Below are 18,329 nucleotides of genomic sequence, written 5' to 3' on the forward strand. Positions count from 1 at the left end.
ATCCCCCATACTTAAATTCAAAAAGAGTCAAGGGATCTCTACTTGAATGGTTCATGAGGCACAATACTTGCTAAGGTTTTGCAAATGGGGTAGCAAGCTAAGTGGGCTTGATTGTGGGGAAAACTCCACAGTTAAGCGCGCTTGAGCCAGAGGAGTTCTGGGATGGGTGACCTCCTGGGAAGTCCTGGTTACCGGGTGCAAGCCCCGGAAGTGATGATTGATGCTATGTGATTCGTTCTCCACATTTCACTAGTTTCAATCCCACTTCTTCACCCCTGTGAGCATCACCCGATGCAATGAGTGCTAAGTGAACTATTCAAAAATCATGAGAAATTAGTCAGTTACGACTACCTCTCATGGAAATGGTCATACGTTTGAATGACTTACTTAACGCAGTTGAATCCCAAAAATGATATCTAATATAATGCACTGCGTAAATCCCCCATACTTAAAGACAACAAAATGTTTTCCATTTTCATCGACATTTATTTCAACTCTACCATCCTTTACTAGAAATGATAACGAAAAGATGTTTTCTACTGTCTCGAAAAATGATATTCTATTTGGAACCAAATTCTCTAATCCGACTTGCTTTTGTTTTCACAAAATGTTAAATATTCTTGCCATATTCATATATGTTTCTCATTTTTCATCTTTCGGGGACTCTTTCACTGCTTCAGGTCGAGTGCTTTCGGTCGATTTAGTTTGTTTTCTCTGTACTATAGCTTTCCTTTGCTTGGGTTCATTATCCATTGGTCCAAGCATAGTGCAAGTTCTTGCCACATACTGGAAAACCAAAGTAGCTAAAAGCCCAAGATTTCTCAATGATATTTGGGTTTGATCATCATTTCCCTCCAAAGACCTGCTTCCATATGCTTGATCACTATAGTTTCTTAGAATATCACTACTAATAAAATTAACTACAGTAGCACCATCATTGTTTTGTGATTTGTTAACAGTAGTGAGGAGTGTGGATGTGAGACCAAAGAGTGTATCAGCATCTAAAACTTTCTCACAAGGTCTCTGAACAAGATTGTGCAAGCTTTCCACTTTGCTAATTATAGCCTCAAATTTTCCAGATTCTTCTTTTAAAAATATTCTCTCTCCTCAACAATCGAAGTCTTGAGGGCATGATAATGGGACCTTAATATACAGTGTTTTGCCATACTCTGATTGTTACCACTGCATGCAGTATCATCTTCTTTCTCTCTTAGGGGCTTACTGTGGCCTTGTTGTGATCCTTTTACCCCACGAGAGGAATCTTGTAGTGTCTGACTCAATGTTTCTTCCTCTTTAACTCTAGCTTAGGTACCAAGTCTTCTACCCATCCTTTCTATCACATACTTTTGGAGTTGAGAGAAATGCAAATATTCAACCAAAGCTGGAAGGAAGGGCTTGAAATTGAGATTTCTTATTGAAGAAGTACCATGAAATGGAAAGAGAGCAAGAAAATATTATCGTGTTGCATTGAAATGAGGTAGGGAAGGGAGTTGTGATTTCCCCTACCCTGAGAAGTTTCTTTGTAATAAAAGAGGGATGGAGGCCCACTACAGTGGATGCAAAGTTCGAAGACATATGCATTTTTGAATGAAATGTGTAGGTGTAGTGTGCCAATTAAGTGTGATGATTGGGAGAAGTGACACATGTGGGAGAGTGGCCATATAATTGAATAATTGTTTACATTGACGAAGGACATGATCCAGGTCCAGGTGTGACAAAGGAACCTTCTAAGACCTTTTACTTTCGTGATGTGTTAAATTGCATTTTTAAAAGAACATAAATGAATACATTTGCATGTTGTAAAGAAGAGGAAGAAGACAATCATCAACACATGAAAATATAAGCTGTTGATAACAGAGTTCGTCCAGGAGGGACTACATCTCTGAGCCCCGGTGTCAAGATGGTGTATGCCACTACATTAAGTGCTGTCAATAGTGATGATCTACATAAGAGAAGATGTCGCAATCATCCAAGGAAATATTCCCTCACGTAGGAGTGGCTACAAGAGATGTTCGCTATAGGAACTCTCAGTCAAAAGACTCCTATTAGTATGACACAAACTCATGCATGATGAGCATCCCGCCAACATGGCATAAAAGGGATCTCAATGTAAGCATGCATGAAGACAACCTGAGTATCCCATCAACATACAACAAAGGGATATCAAAACACAACATGACGAATCATGAAAACAAGTACATCACATAGACAATTCCACGTCACATCAAGCAGGAATCATGAAAACAAGTAATAAGCAAGATCCCTCATCAACATCAAATAGGGATATGTGCAACACAATGCATAGAAAAATAAGTACATGAACACTACATATACCTCACAACCAAGGGCCATCTGAAGAAGTAGATGTCAAACTGATGAAGCTATTCGGACCATCGATCTCACGACATCAATCACATGATTGCTCGCACATGGATGTTGAGACCTGCATTCCACTTAGAAAAGTGGCTAAAGAATAGAATGAGAGAATGAGAAATTTGAATGCACCATCAGATTGGTGACATCAAATAGTGCAAAATAGACTGTCCAATTTTTGGATTTTGAGAAATTGAGAATTTGGGGCCCAAGGAATCTTTTAGATTCCCCATAGATTCCTCAAAGATTCTTCTCCATGGGTGGACTAGAAATCTGCAACTCCAAAGGTGAATCTAACATTTCCATTATGATCCCTACAGAAAACCATGAAAAACGACTATAAACTTGACTATATTTCGACATGGAGAAAAATTACCTCCTCGGGAAAATTTCAAGGATCATGGTTCCACTCCTTGTTTTTGCAGCGATCATGGTTCCACTTGCATACTAAAAAATGGCCAAAAAATGTAGAACTTTGATGGAGACATGGACATCACCATTGCGTTCATGGCGTCGAGAAGTACTAAAACCGTATAAAATTAGTCAAAATCTAACAAAGTGAAATTTCACCCCTCCTGCAAAACACTACCTCAAATTGCGTGCCAAGATTCTTCCTCCTCTATCTCGAAATCCGTGCCCGCTCCTGGTTCCTCCATTTGCCCCGTGCACTATAAAAATTGGCTTTATATACAAATTTTGGGTGGATTAACCAATGTAGGTAGTTGGCATGTTGGTTAACTATCCCGAATAGTAGGGAGGAGGTCGGGTGGTCAAACCCCACCCCCTCCATTTCAATGCATTATTTGTTATTTTAAATGAACATTTGTTTTGGTAAAAGGGGTCAGGTCTACATTGGGAGGCCTACCCCATACCTCCTGTGCTGATGTATTAACCTTCGGTGCATTAAGTTTCGGTGTGAGCGGTTATATGTGGACGCATTCATTTGGGGGGAGTGTACAGTTTCATGGCAGGTTCTTTTATGGGGGCGCCTGCTTGGGGGCCGGCCGTGTGGGACGGGCGGGTTTGACTCCTGTTGGACCCGAACTAACTGTTATGTGTGGTCAGGGGTTTAAGGGTGTGGGGCGGGTCCACCGGAGGTGGCCCGTGTCCATCCCATTATATACATGTTGTTATGTTTTTTCACTGGGCGTGTAGGTTGGAGGGCTTGGCGGGGTGATGGCCGTCAGGTCAAATTTTATTTATAATGGTTTATGGTTGTGATTATACTTGTGGGGTTCATGGCTCGTCGACCTTTAATAAAAAAAATTGTTATGTAATTTTTGGGGTGCGACGGCGGTGGCAGGGGTCATGACCCGCCACCAATTTTATATTTTATATTTTTATTTTTAAAAACAACTCATCATTTTTAAATTTTTCAAAAATAAGGGATATTGGGCATTTTAACAAGGCTACAATTTCAACCAATTTTAGGAGCTAGGTTCCATGCCTCAGGGTCGGTCAAGTTATAGGAAACTTAAACCTAGCCCACAACGCAACTTTGACCAAAACTTTGACTAGCTCGTTCTCCCTCATACGAGCTCGGATTGACGAACCGTTTTCACCTCCACGATTAGGACGACAAGATCTATGATCTAGTCCTAGGTCAAATTCATTATGGGCATTTTTATTTTCGAGTGTCCATAAGCACTCTTTGTCCTATGTGTCTCTAGAGCCACCTGGATCAGGACACCATTTGAAATTGTAAGAATGTCAATTTTAAATGGTACTCATGGTTCCCTCACCTTTCAGTCTGAGAAATTTAACGTGGGGAGTTTCCAACACCACTTTCTCATCTACATGAGGGAGTTAACAATTTTTATATCTTTTTCTCAATCCCATTGAGAATATATTAGTGTGAGGATCCACTGTTTCATGATCCATATGTTCAATGCTTTTTTGAACTTGATATTTATAAGGAAATCTCTTTAGATATCCAGAATGTCTTAGAAATTTATTTGAACAATTATTGTCTTGCAACATTGTTTATTGATGATAAATTTCTTGGTAATGTACACATGCATAGAAGAGTGTGACTGATGGCATGGATACTCGGCCTTTTGGGTCGAAATGGCCACCTCTAAAGATAATATTTGGAATATCCTTTGAATCTTTCTTTGAGATGGCATCCAAGAAGTTGGAGTGAAGACATCAAGGAACTCTATATTTTGACATATTCCAACTGAATCTCCAAACCTGCAAGAAAAACTAAAACCAGGGGCTATATATGTAATAGGCCTAGTGTATGGGAAATCCAGGCTTTTAGAGGAATATTTCCGCATTTAACAATTGGATGAGGATGAATATTTCTATTAAACTATGTGTTGTTATTGATATGTTTGGACGTTTTGGGTGAACACTTGGCCCATCTTCAAGAACATCCAATAACTTTCGAGTCCAAGACAAATTTAAAGAGATCATTTATCAAATTAGTTGTCCAGCTGTGAAAGACAATCAAGTTTTGGAAGAGATACATCATAGTACTATCAAAGCAGATTGTGGATAATGTTAGAAAATGGATCATAAAGGTTTTCATAATGTTTGCTAAAATTTGACATTTAGCATTGTCTTAGCATTTTCTTATCAACTTTCATGGAGGAAAAATGTGATAGGAGAAACTCGCACAATAATGGCGGCCACTAGAATGAGAAACACGATGAATTAGAAAAATGGAATCTGTTGCTATGATGACACATGAGAAGATACTTATTACTCTCAATGTGGTTGTACACGAAAAATAGTTTTTTCCTTTGATAATAGTTGATGTATCATAATGTAGCAGTTGTTTCCCTGCTGCAATAAAACAAATATATATCCATCTCAAGGTGAAAGAATAACACTAATATATATCTAAATGGTATGTGCTATGTGTTGTGCTCAATAGCTGGGAGAGCCTCTCTTAGTCATAGTGCGATGAAGCAAGGGGTTTGGGTTTCTGTGCTCATCCTCGCCTGAGAGGAAAACATATGCACCAAATTACAAAATGTGAAAGTCAAAGTTCTATATAAAAGTTTTAAATTAAAAAATTTCAAATAGTTGTCAGGATGTTTAACGAATGCAACTTCCCAACACTCATCCAATGGCCATTCAAATAGGGTCAAAGCCATCCATCAATATGAAGAGATCTATAAAATCAAACAGGGACTTTGAAGAAGGGATTCCTATTTTTTCATACCCAAATGTTGCTCGATTATTGAGAAAGGGCCTAACAAGTTAGTGAGGGTTTCTCTTTTTTTTTTGTTTCAATCTATTTTCATGCTTAGATTTTAGCTAATATGATGTCATTGGTGGACCTTAATATACGGTGCACACCATACTCTGATGGTTACCACTACATGCGGTAGCACCTTCATTCTCTCTTGGGGGCTTATTGTGGCCTTGTTGTGATCCTTTTACCCCACAAGAGGAATCTTACAGTGTCTGACTCAATGTTTCTTCCTCTTTAACTCTATCTTGGGTACGAAGCTTTCTACCCATCCTTTCTATCACCTGCTTTTGGAGTTGAGAGCAATGCAGAAATTCAACCAAAGCTAGAAGGAAGGGCTTGAAATCTATGTTACTAGAAACCAGAAAGAGGAAACGAAATGAGAAACGACAATGGGACGAGAAACGGAGTTTGGAGGTTTCATATTCAAGAAATGAGGAGAGAGAAAAACAAGAAAAATATGAAACATAAAACCAAGCATTTGTTTCACATTCAAGAAACGAGGAGAGAGAAAAAACAAGAAAAATATGAAACATAAAACCAAGCATTCATCATTAACATTCTCGAATACTATGGTTCATAAGTAGTTGCTCATAGGCTTTAGCTGCTCACATGGGCCATTCCTTAATACTTATAGTTATCAACAAAGCTTCCATTGCTCACATAAGCCATTCTTGAATACCCATGTTTGATCCTCTAGGCTGGCAAATACAATAGTGAAGAAACACTTGGCACCGAATTCAAGTTTGATTTAGCCTTTGCATTTTCCAGATGAGTACATGATCCCACATACATTGTATATATTCTTGGATGTGACTTGAGTGGACCTCAAATTTGGGATCTATTGTAGCATTTGCCACATAGTTATTGGGTTATTGTTTTCATGGTTGGGTAACAAGATGGTGGAGATTGAGTTGATCTCCATTGGATATAGAGCCAAAAATAGAGGGTTGTCTTGAACTATTGCCACTTGCAGAACCATAAATACTACAACATATGTTTGAAGAAAAAATCTAAAGAGAAAACTTTCAAAACTTTATCTTTAATCCATTATAATAGAAAACTAATCTTTATAATAATAAAAATAATATATTTTAAAAGTATAGTTGAACTAGATATTAAATTGCTAGTTTGTGAGAAAAAAAAATTAACTAAATTATCTAACTACTAATTTATAAAAATATATATAAAATATCTATATACATCACTAATTTACAAAAGAGATTTGATCCCTTTAGGGTGTTGGTATATTCGAAATTAAGATGGATCTAGGCTAGTATATATTATTTACCATAATTATTGTTAAAGTGTATAATGCTAGTCTCATATTTGTATTTGCATTGATTAAATGATTATTATATGTAGTCATGTTTTAGATTAATTATTTTAATGCATAATATATATGGTTTTGTGTAGTAAATTTATTTTTATGTTAAATTTTAATAGTTAAATTTAGATATTCTTTCTTGATATTGGTTATTTTTTATTAATTTTGATTTTATTCTTTTGGATCCATTAAAATTTGTGACCCGAGTCAATGTTTCCAATTAACAAGTGTGGTTGATCAATATAAATAAGTGAAATAAATTACTAAATTGTGATTTTCTTTAATTTCTACTTAGTTAAATATTATATATAAATATCACTTGTGGTTATAACATACCAAATCATTCATTTTTAGTTGTTAAATGTGATTATGTTAAAATAACTTTTAAAAAAATGTTATCACCCATGGTTAGAACTTACCAAACCATTCTTTTTTAGTCCTTAGATTTGTTTATGTTAAAATAACTTTTGAAAAAATGTTATCGCCAATAGTTTTGTTATATTCCATGGTTTTGTACTTTATATTCATTTAATTTTCTAGATTTTGCACATAGTTTTGTTAGACCCTTTCCAACTGGTGAATATGTTATAATATTTGGCATTTTAACTCAGTCAAAATAAAAAATCAAAATCCTAACCCTAATGGTTTTATCAAAATCCTTTTCCAATCATTTGAAAGGTTGTAAACCAGACCAATGGCAAAAAAAATATTGTCTCCCAAAGTTTATATAAAATAATAAATTATCTAAATTATCTAAACACTAATATATATATATATATATATATATATATATATATATATATATATATATATATATATATATATATATAGATATAATATCTATATACATTAAAAAAACCTTATACATTTAAATTTATAATTTTATATAAAAATACACATTTTAAATATTAGATACAATCACTAAATCTACTTTTAAATAAAAGTAACAAAAAAATAACAAAAATAAATTGTATAAACTCAACCGTACACTGCTACACATCAATGTCTACAATTAAAAAATAAGATAACTTTAACTAATAAAATCCCTAAATAGTCAACGCTGTTAAAGATATATTAAGCACTATTGCAGGGTGTTGTCACTAGGGAGAATTCCCAACCTGTTTGCAACAAACCTGTTCCGTTAGCACCTAGCTATATATGGTTGACTTCTAACCATAGACTATGAAAATGCCTTCAAAACTATCCTGAAAACCAAACTCTACTTTTTATGATTCATGTTGATGTCCAATCGGGAAGAGACCCATATTGCAAATGAACCAGATTAACGCTTTCCATAAAAAAGTTTCAAGAAATGAACTGTTTTTGGAAAACCTATTTTATTGCATTAAAAAACAAAAACTACTGTATAAAACACCTTTTTCCATATTGTTCCATTTTTTATATGTTTTTTTTCATAAAGGAAGACTTTTGTTTCGTTTCTCGTAATAGAGCTTGAAATTGAGATTTCTGATTAAGAACTACCGTGAAATGGAAAGAGAGCAAGAAAATCATTTCGTGTTGCATTGAAATGAGGGAGGGCAGGGAGTTACCCTAAGAATTCTGTGTTGTTGTGTCTTCCGTTTTCCCAGTTGGGTTTTGCGCTTTTTGTAATTTCTGGTGTGGTATACTACCAACTACTATAAGAGTTTAGCGTATATTTAATATAAATTTCATTTTCAAGCTAGTAATTGTGGGGCTAGTTCATTTGAAGCTAAATTCTTGAAAAAACAAAACCCAAATAACCTAATTTTAGGTGAAAAAGTTGGTAGATTATTTGAAGCAATTGAAATCGAGGAAGGAATTAAAGGAGAGAAAGGGTACCTGTGCAAGTATTTTCTTGGGCTCTTGAAAGAAGACTAAGGCTTCTGATCCTTCCATCGTGGTCAAAATTTGCCCAACGAAAATAGATCCATGTTTTGTGAGCAAGCCATTGAAGAGATCCTCCTCAATCTTATCTCTCAATGCATCCAAATTCAACCATGAAACAATAACTACCAACGAATCACTGCAACATTTCATGTGAAAATATAAAACAAATTTGCAAATCGATTCTAAGAATGACAATCGATCTAGAAGCCCTAAAAATCAATCCAATGACTCATACCTTTTTCCATATAGCCACTGTGCCCATGGTCTTTCCTTTTTTTTCAACTACTCAACATTCATTCGAATACACTAAGGCAGGGAAGAAAACTTGTTCTGGTCTTTACTTTTTTTATCAACTACTCAAGATTCATTCGAATACACTAAGGCGGGGAAGAAAATGCTACATAATGGTCTTTCCTCTTTTTTCAACTACTCAACATTCATTCAAATACACTAAGGCAGGGAAGAAAACGCGGCAGAATGGTCTTTCTTTTTTTTCAATGACTCAACATTCATTCGAATACACTAAGGCGGGAAAGAAAATGTCGTAGAAATTAAATTTTTAATTTGGATGATCGTTAAATTTTTTAATTATAATTATTTTTTTTATATATTTTAAAAACATTATATTTTATGAATATATCAAAATGTATGGAATGTATATTTTCTTATATTATTGTATACTCATTTCAAAAAATTATATTTTTTTATTTTTCAAAATTACAAACTAATTAACCATGTTGTAAGTTGTAATTTTAAACGAATTTAGATTTGGATTTTATATAACTAAACAAAAAATTATAAATATTTTTTATTAATGTTTAATTATCTAATACTAATATTATGGGTTTCCACATTATAAAACAAATGAGATTTGGTTTTATAATTATTATATCAAACTTTAAAGCTAAAAATTAACTTTTAACAATGCAATCTTTTATAACCAATTTGGATGTAGTCCATTGTTATTGTAGTAAAACATGAATCTCATGAGTTCTGTCTTCGCATAAATCCTCTGTAATCAATTTGGTTGTAGTTCATTGTGATGGTAGTAAACAATGAATCTCATGAGCCTGGTCCCACCCACACATTGGTATAGTTCCACCCAAGGAACCATTGATCTTTCTCCATGAATCAATAATATTGTACCAAGAAGCACCATAATGTATGGAATTTCTATTTCCCACAATTGAAAAACACCATAAATCCTTCTACATGAGCATTTTTCTTCTAATTATTGAACTAAACAGGGCAAGGCCTTCCTATGGAAATAAGAATTTCTGAAACGCTCATCCCCCCTGTTATCACAAAATCAAGCACTGAAGGGCTGCTGATCAGGCAAACTCTGTGTAACTGTTTCAGACCAATCTTTTGACTAAGGATTAGCCTCCCTAGCCTGAGAGGTCTCTCTCAAAAGGTTATTGATTTTGACTATTGATAAGATGGCTAACTCTTGTAAGGTGAATTTAACAAACATGCTGGCTGGACAGACATTACAAAGACTTCCATTGGGCTTATGGAGTTAATCATACTTCAGTAAACTATAACACTACTCATACATAGAAGTCAGGGCATGTGATGTTTAAATACTCAAAACAACATCTCATAGAAAACCTCAGTTTACAAATACACACAGGAAATCAGAGCAGCATAAGTGAATTCTGAGTGATTGTGTATTTATACAACTGTAAAAACATTAAGGATAAAGCAAACCACATATCTTGAGTATTGAAACACTGTATGAATCCTGAGAAGAAAAGCAGCAAATTGTATTACTGAAACTGAGTTTTTACACAAGCCAAAATAATACTCTCTTTTCTCAAATATCCAACCCTCATTACATAGATATTTCAGCTATATATATAAACATTATTCTAACCACTTCGAGCTTCCTCCTCCAGCATGAGGGGAGCTCGATGACTGTCACTAATGACACTTATCTGCTTTACAACAAACTGTTAAATACAATTAATGCTAAGTGGAGTTCTAAAGAGTTCTACTTTGATTATAACTCTAACACTATCTTCTTCGTAGAAAGATTCCTCCTTGTTCTTTGACACCTGGATTCTTTGCAGTTTGGCTGAGATGGCTGAGATGAGCATTTAAAGCTCCATGCTGGCTTTGGATGCTGAATGCTTTGATGGTTCAGTGATGTTAGGAAAAATCCCCTGTTTTCCGGTTCCAGTCTTCCACCACTTATTCGAATATGCAGCAGCATGTCTTTAGCTCTTTAATAACCCAAAAATATAGAGCACCACCATGTTCCTGATGTGTTGGAGGCTTCATTGATGGACAGGTGTGCAAGACAAAACTCATCGTATGCAACTCCTTCCAAACCCTAATGACCGGTATAAAGTGACTTTATAACAAAACTTTTAAACTTGAGTCAAAACATTTCACTTTTTTAAAGGTACACCTGTCATCATCTGAATGGCTATGATAGCTTCATTTGGTCTCTTATATGTCCCTTAGGTGTTTCCTTTGAAAATTTCCGATCATCTTATCAAACTGTTTGTCTACGTTAAAAAACAACACCTACAGCAGTTTTGTAGCGCGCTACGAAACTGCTAAATTTTTTAAACAGCTTGTCTTTTCCCTGAGATATTTACTGTCCAGGCATCTGATTGCAAAAACTCCTTTTGACCTGCTGTGCCTTCAGATCTTCAATTTTCATTATCCCAAGCACCTCCAGCAGTATACAAAAACAAGGCCATGAGAATACCAGAGACCGTTGCAAACATTAGCATTGAAGCAACAACTTTGGCACCAAGTAAAGGCTGATCTGTATACTGACCCAGAATCTTAAATGAGACACCAATTAAAACAGGAGATACAACTGCTAAAGCACCAGGCTTTATCATCTCCCGAAGTGAAGCAGTTGCTACTATTGCAACACAACGCGCATAACCTGGCTTCTCTTGATTTGTCATTATGCCAGGTCAATCTATAAAGTGCCTCCGCATTTCCTTAACAACTTCCTGGGCTGTTCGACCAACTGCATAACATGCCCATGCACTGAATAGGAAAATAAGCATCGATCCCAATAGACCTCCAAGAAATACCTCTGGAATAGCTATATCAACCTGCGTAAATGGTTGATGAGCATAAGCTGATACTTCATATAGGCACTGAATAAAAGAAAAGAAACTAATGCAGCAGATCCAATTGCAAAGCCTTTGGTGGTTGCTTTTGTGGTGTTCCCGACTGCATCAAGAAGATCTGTAATTTCTCTTACACTTTCAGGTTGTTGACTCATTTCCACAATTCCATCTGCATTATCAGCTATTGGCCCAAACATATCCATTGTCAAAATATATGCTCTCCACCTGTATTAACTTTGCTGAAGATTGATAATTTTGAAGGATCCCTTGAAGATATTCCCCTTTCAACATTTCCACTTGCAGTTCAAAACTAGTGACTGAGATTGGATTATTTAGCTTCAGCTGCTACGAAACTGCTGTTCTGGCTGAAAAATATGTCTTGGGAAAGAGCTCATAATTTCTCACAGAAAACGTATTTGGAAAAACTGAAGGAGGTTTTTGTGAACCAATCCATGCTTAACAAAAGCCTCTCTTGATTTTTTGAAACACCTTCTCTACCGCCCAGAATCTATCTCTGAAGAAGATGTGTAAAACAGGAAATTAAAAACTGCACCTACAGCAGTTTCGTAGCGCAACTTTTAGTCACTCGTTTCTCCCAGCTCATAATCAATTTGAAGAAACGGAAAGAGGTTTTTCTATTTCAGTATGTTAGGAATAAAAACCTCTTTCAATTTTCGAAAATATTCTTTCAGCTACTCTAAATACCTCCTGGAAGTTGACTACTTAAAACAGAGAAATATGCCTGTAAAAAAAATCACCTACAGCAGTTTCGTAGCGCACTACGAAACTGCTGTGTAATTTCAAAAACACAGCTTACATGCCAAATTCGACTGTCTTGAGCTTTTTATCTTGAAATTTCCTTCTCATCTGCCTTGAAACTATGCAGAGGCACCAATTTTCAAGGAAAACTTCACAAAGGTAATTCATATCAAAATTTAGGATTACCTTACTTGCCTTGCTTGAGCCTTCAAAGAACTTTTAGGTATGCTGACCTTGAGTTTTCCAAGTGATTCTTATGCATGAAAGGAGCATGAGAATAACCAAGACCAAATCTTTCTTACCTTACCCTTTTCCTTTGAAATTTGTTTAGTGATAACAGTGGCTCCACTTGGGATAGTGTGCTCCAGTAGTACACTAAGAACTCGCAGGTCCAGTGCTTTATCCTTTTATGACAAACGAAAACTTGCTTGACGAGTGTTCCCTTTAATCTTCTTGGGCCTTCACCTCGGGCTTAAGCTTGATGATCACTGTAGGAGAAAGAAATCTACATTTACTAAAAAAAAAAAAATGCTCAGTCAACCTTGAGCTTATTTGCAATTTCCTACCTACCTACCCTATCAATTTCCAACTTCTTTCAGCTCAATCAATGTGAAATTTCCAATGTAGCCAATCATTTGCCTTATTTGATATTTGAGTTTTTTGACTGCATCAGAGTTCAGAGCCACTATGATATTGTGATGACCGCTGCCATTGAAATTGCCTCTGATCTTCATAGAAAAACTGAAACACTGGAGAGTAAAACTCTTCCATGTAGTCAGCTATAGGATCCCAGAATACATGATCAGCTTGATGATTTTTGTAACTTTCTGGTTGTGAAAACTGATCTTCAACAACAGTGTACTCTTCCTCAATCGTGAAAGAGAAAGGAAGCAACACTCTCTCCTTGTGTTCTACCATAGAAAATTTCTGAAAATAATGATCATAATTATGAAAACTATATGTCTGAATTTGACCTTCTAAACCTTCAATGTCTTTCTCAATGTCCTCAGCAACTTCATCCAAAAATTTCATCTTATCCTCTGCCTTATACTCAAATGATTTTAGATACGAGGACAAGGACAAATAAAAACTTTCATTTGTATCTCCATTACTATGATCATTATTCCATTGTTTGAAACCTTGAATTGAGGGAGATTTTGCCACCAACTCTGATCTATCTATCCATTCCTCCAAAAACATAAACCAAAAGTCTTCAAATGACTTAATGGATTTGGCAGGAAAGCTTTCAATCCACTGTTTACATTTCCCTTGAAATGAATCATAGAATAACATAATGCAAACATCCTCATGTTTAACTCTAAGAAGCTCTGTGAAATCACAAAAATCTGATATATGCTTCAAAGTTAAACTCAGATCTTCTCCATTGAATTTTGGACCATTCCTTAGAAAATATGCATCCTTGGGAAAATGATTTGGGAAACCATGAATTCCTGAAAAATCTATGCATGCATACCTTGAAATAAGAATGGTAGCATCTGGATCCTTCATAACTCCAGTGGAATCACCATGAATGTATGAATTTCGAATTCTTCAACAATGGAGTCGCCAAGGTAGATTTGCAGCCTCAAAAACCTTCTGAGCTCCTGCTACCTTCAGAAGTTCAGCTTCATAATTTCGGGAATGAATAATCTTCAGGCTCCCGGCAGACGCACCAAAATGTTATCACAAAATCAAGCACTGAAGGGCTGCTGATCAAGCAAACTCTGTGTAACTGTTTCAGACCAATCTTTTGACTAAGGATTAGCCTCCCTAGCCTGAGAGGGCTCTCTCAAAAGGTTATTGATTTTGACTATTGATAAGATGGCTAACTCTTGTAAGGTGAATTTAACAAACATGCTGGCTGGACAGACATTACAAAGACTTCCATTGGGCTTATGGAGTTAATCATACTTCAGTAAACTATAACACTACTCATACATAGAAGTCAGGGCATGTGATGTTTAAATACTCAAAACAACATCTCATAGAAAACCTCAGTTTACAAATACACACAGGAAATCAGAGCAGCATAAGTGAATTCTGAGTGATTTTGTATTTATACAACTGTAAAAACATTAAGGATAAAGCAAACCACATATCTTGAGTATTGAAACACTGTATGAATCCTGAGAAGAAAAGCAGCAAATTGTATTGCTGAAACTGAGTTTTTACACAAGCCAAAATAATACTCTCTTTTCTCAAATATCCAACCCTCATTACATAGATATTTCAGCTATATATAGAAACATTATTCTAACCACTTCGAGCTTCCTCCTCCAGCATGAGGGGAGCTCGATGACTGTCACTAATGACACCTATCTGCTTTACAACAAACTGTTAAATACAATTAATGCTAAGTGGAGTTCTAAAGAGTTCTACTTTGATTATAACTCTAACACTATCTTCTTCGTAGAAAGATTCCTCCTTGTTCTTTGACACCTGGATTCTTTGCAGTTTGGCTGAGATGGCTGAGATGAGCATTTAAAGCTCCATGCTGGCTTTGGATGCTGAATGCTTTGATGGTTCAGTGATGTTAGGAAAAATCCCTTGTTTTCCGGTTCCAGTCTTCCACCACTTATTCGAATATGCAGCAGCATGTCTTTAGCTCTTTAATAACCCAAAAATATAGAGCACCACCATGTTCCTGATGTGTTGGAGGCTTCATTGATGGACAAGTGTGCAAGCCAAAACTCATCGTATGCAACTCCTTCCAAACCCTAATGACCGGTATAAAGTGACTTTATAACAAAACTTTTAAACTTGAGTCAAAAAATTTCACTTTTTTAAAGGTACACCTGTCATCATCTGAATGGCTATGATAGCTTCATTTGGTCTCTTATATGTCCCTTAGGTGTTTCCTTTGAAAATTTCCGATCATCTTATCAAACTGTTTGTCTGCGTTAAAAAACAACACCTACAGCAGTTTCGTAGCGCGCTATGAAACTGCTGAATTTTTTAAACAGCTTGTCTTTTCCCTGAGATATTTACTGTCCAGGCATCTGATTGCAAAAACTCCTTTTGACCTGTTGTGCCTTCAGATCTTCAATTTTCATTATCCCAAGCACCTCCAGCAGTATACAAAAACAAGGCCATGAGAATACCAGAGACCGTTGCAAACATTAGCATTGAAGCAACAACTTTGGTACCAAGTAAAGGCTGATCTGTATACTGACCCAGAATCTTAAATGAGACACCAATTAAAACAGGAGATACAACTGCTAAAGCACCAGGCTTTATCATCTCCCGAAGTGAAGCAGTTGCTACTATTGCAACACAACGCGCATAACCTGGCTTCTCTTGATTTGTCATTATGCCAGGTCAATCTATAAAGTGCCTCCGCATTTCCTTAACAACTTCCTGGGCTGTTCGACCAACTGCATAACATGCCCATGCACTGAATAGGAAAATAAGCATCGATCCCGATAGACCTCCAAGAAATACCTCTGGAATAACTATATCAACCTGCGTAAATGGTTGATGAGCATAAGCTGATACTTCATATAGGCACTGAATAAAAGAAAAGAAACTAATGCAGCAGATCGAATTGCAAAGCCTTTGGTGGTTGCTTTTGTGGTGTTCCCGACTGCATCAAGAAGATCTGTAATTTCTCTTACACTTTCAGGCTGTTGACTCATTTCCACAATTCCACCTGCATTATCAGCTATTGGCCCAAACATATCCATTGTCAAAATATATGCTCTCCACCTGTATTAACTTTGCTGAAGATTGATAATTTTGAAGGATCCCTTGAAGATATTCCCCTTTCAAGATTTCCACTTGCAGTTCAAAACTAGTGACTAAGATTGGATTATTTAGCTTCAGCTGCTACGAAACTGCTGTTCTGGCTGAAAAATATGTCTTAGGACAGAGCTCATAATTTCTCACAGAAAACGTATTTGGAAAAACTGAAGGAGGTTTTTGTGAAACAATCCGTGCTTAACAAAAGCCTCTCTTGGTTTTTTGAAACACCTTCCCTACCGCCCAGAATCTATCTTTGAAGAAGATGTGTAAAACAGGAAATTAAAAACTGCACCTACAGCAGTTTCGTAGCGCAACTTTTAGTCACTCGTTTCTCCCAGATCATAATCAATTTGAAGAAACGGAAAGAGGTTTTTCTAGTTCAGTATGTTAGGAATAAAAACCTCTTTCAATTTTCGAAAATATTCTTTCAGCTACTCTAAATACCTCCTGGAAGTTGACTACTTAAAACAGAGAAATATGCCTGTAAAAAACATCACCTACAGCAATTTCGTAGCGCGCTACGAAACTGCTGTGTAATTTCAAAAACACAGCTTACATGCCAAATTTGACTGTCTTGAGCTTTTTATCTTGAAATGTCCTTCTCATCTGCCTTGAAACTATGCAGAGGCACCAATTTTCAAGGAAAACTTCACAAAGGTAATTCATATCAAAATTTAGGATTACTGTTAGATGATCCAAAAATACTTTTTTTATCATAGGTTATAAAATTAGAATAAAATAATTATTAATTTAAGATATTAAATTAATAATTATTATTCTAGAATGTTTAATTATTTAATGGAGACTTTTAGAATTAGCATATTGTTGTAACTAGATATGACTCTCCAAATGAGTCGTATCTTAGGATCTATTATAGGAGATTAGTTAGCTAGTTGGTTTGAATAGCATTTATTGTAAATGGACACTTGTTATTGAATAAGTGATCCATAATTAGAGGTAGTTAGGACATGGAGCTTATAAATAGCTCATTGCAAGAGTGTTTGTGTTGTTCGGGTGTAAGCTCTTGCAAATCAATTATGTAATTATTTTTTTCTGATTAATAAAATTATGTGTCTGAGGACACTTCTGCCATTATTGTGGTATCAGAGCTCCAGTAATGCTGCAGTGGATGTGAAGAGGAGATTCCAGCTCTACAAGTTTGTGGAAGACTCCCTTGAATTGATCAGCATATGATTGGTATGGTATTTGTCAAGTTTTTTGTTTAAAAGGAACATAAATTTTATTAATGATTGAATTGGCCAAAGATAAGGAGAACATTCGATTTGTGATTGTCAAAAATGAGAAAATGATCAAATTTACTGTAATAAGATCTATTGGTTTCGTTCTTGGACATCCCCTTCAGAAGAAATAAAAGTTTGGTACTGCGATTTCTGGCCTGGCGATTACTATAGTTCCACCAGCAGCCCAGGCTCGCATTCCAGAATTTGTAAGCCCTGCTCATTATTTGCCTTCTTTTCATATTCGATTTTTATTATAAAAAATTGCCTCCTTTCCTAGTTTTTTACTCACTGCCTCATAGTCATCGTCTGACTCTGAATCTGCATCACCTCTACCTCGGTTGCCATACTCATCTTCCAAATCTTCATCATAATCAGCCATTTCATAATCATCCGCTGCATACTGATAGTCATCTGCCTGATACTGGGCCATGTCCCTTTGGCGTATTCAAATCTCGCTGTTGAGAATACGCTTCAACATCCGCCTGTAAAGAAATATATACACTGTATATATCGAGAAGCCCTGTGAATACCCTTCTGACCCACAGAGACCAGCCGCCCTCTCCAGTACAAAAATGAAAACCCCGGTGTGAGATCTTCGGCTTGGATCGGCTTCTACTGGCAGTTCACCGATTGAATTAATACGGGACCAAAGAACTGAAAGCAGGTTTCCTGGAACATATGCACATATGTAGAGTAAATATGTACAACAGATTTTCGGA

General features: G+C 35.9%; 2 pseudogenes; both read right to left on the reverse strand.

Moving 5' to 3' along the window:
- Nucleotides 1-11,431: 11,431 nt before the first annotated feature.
- On the reverse strand, nt 11,432-12,323 carry LOC149204421 (pyrophosphate-energized membrane proton pump 2 pseudogene; annotated as a pseudogene).
- A 3,347-nt stretch (nt 12,324-15,670) lies between these two features.
- LOC149204422 (pyrophosphate-energized membrane proton pump 2 pseudogene) lies at nt 15,671-18,040 on the reverse strand (annotated as a pseudogene).
- Between the last annotated feature and the right edge of the window lie 289 nt (nt 18,041-18,329).

This window comes from Pinus tabuliformis, chromosome 1_2 (assembly GCF_031772625.1).
Source record: "Pinus tabuliformis cultivar Carrire ecotype Pingquan chromosome 1_2, CPIR1, whole genome shotgun sequence".
Classification (NCBI taxonomy): domain Eukaryota; kingdom Viridiplantae; phylum Streptophyta; class Pinopsida; order Pinales; family Pinaceae; genus Pinus; species Pinus tabuliformis.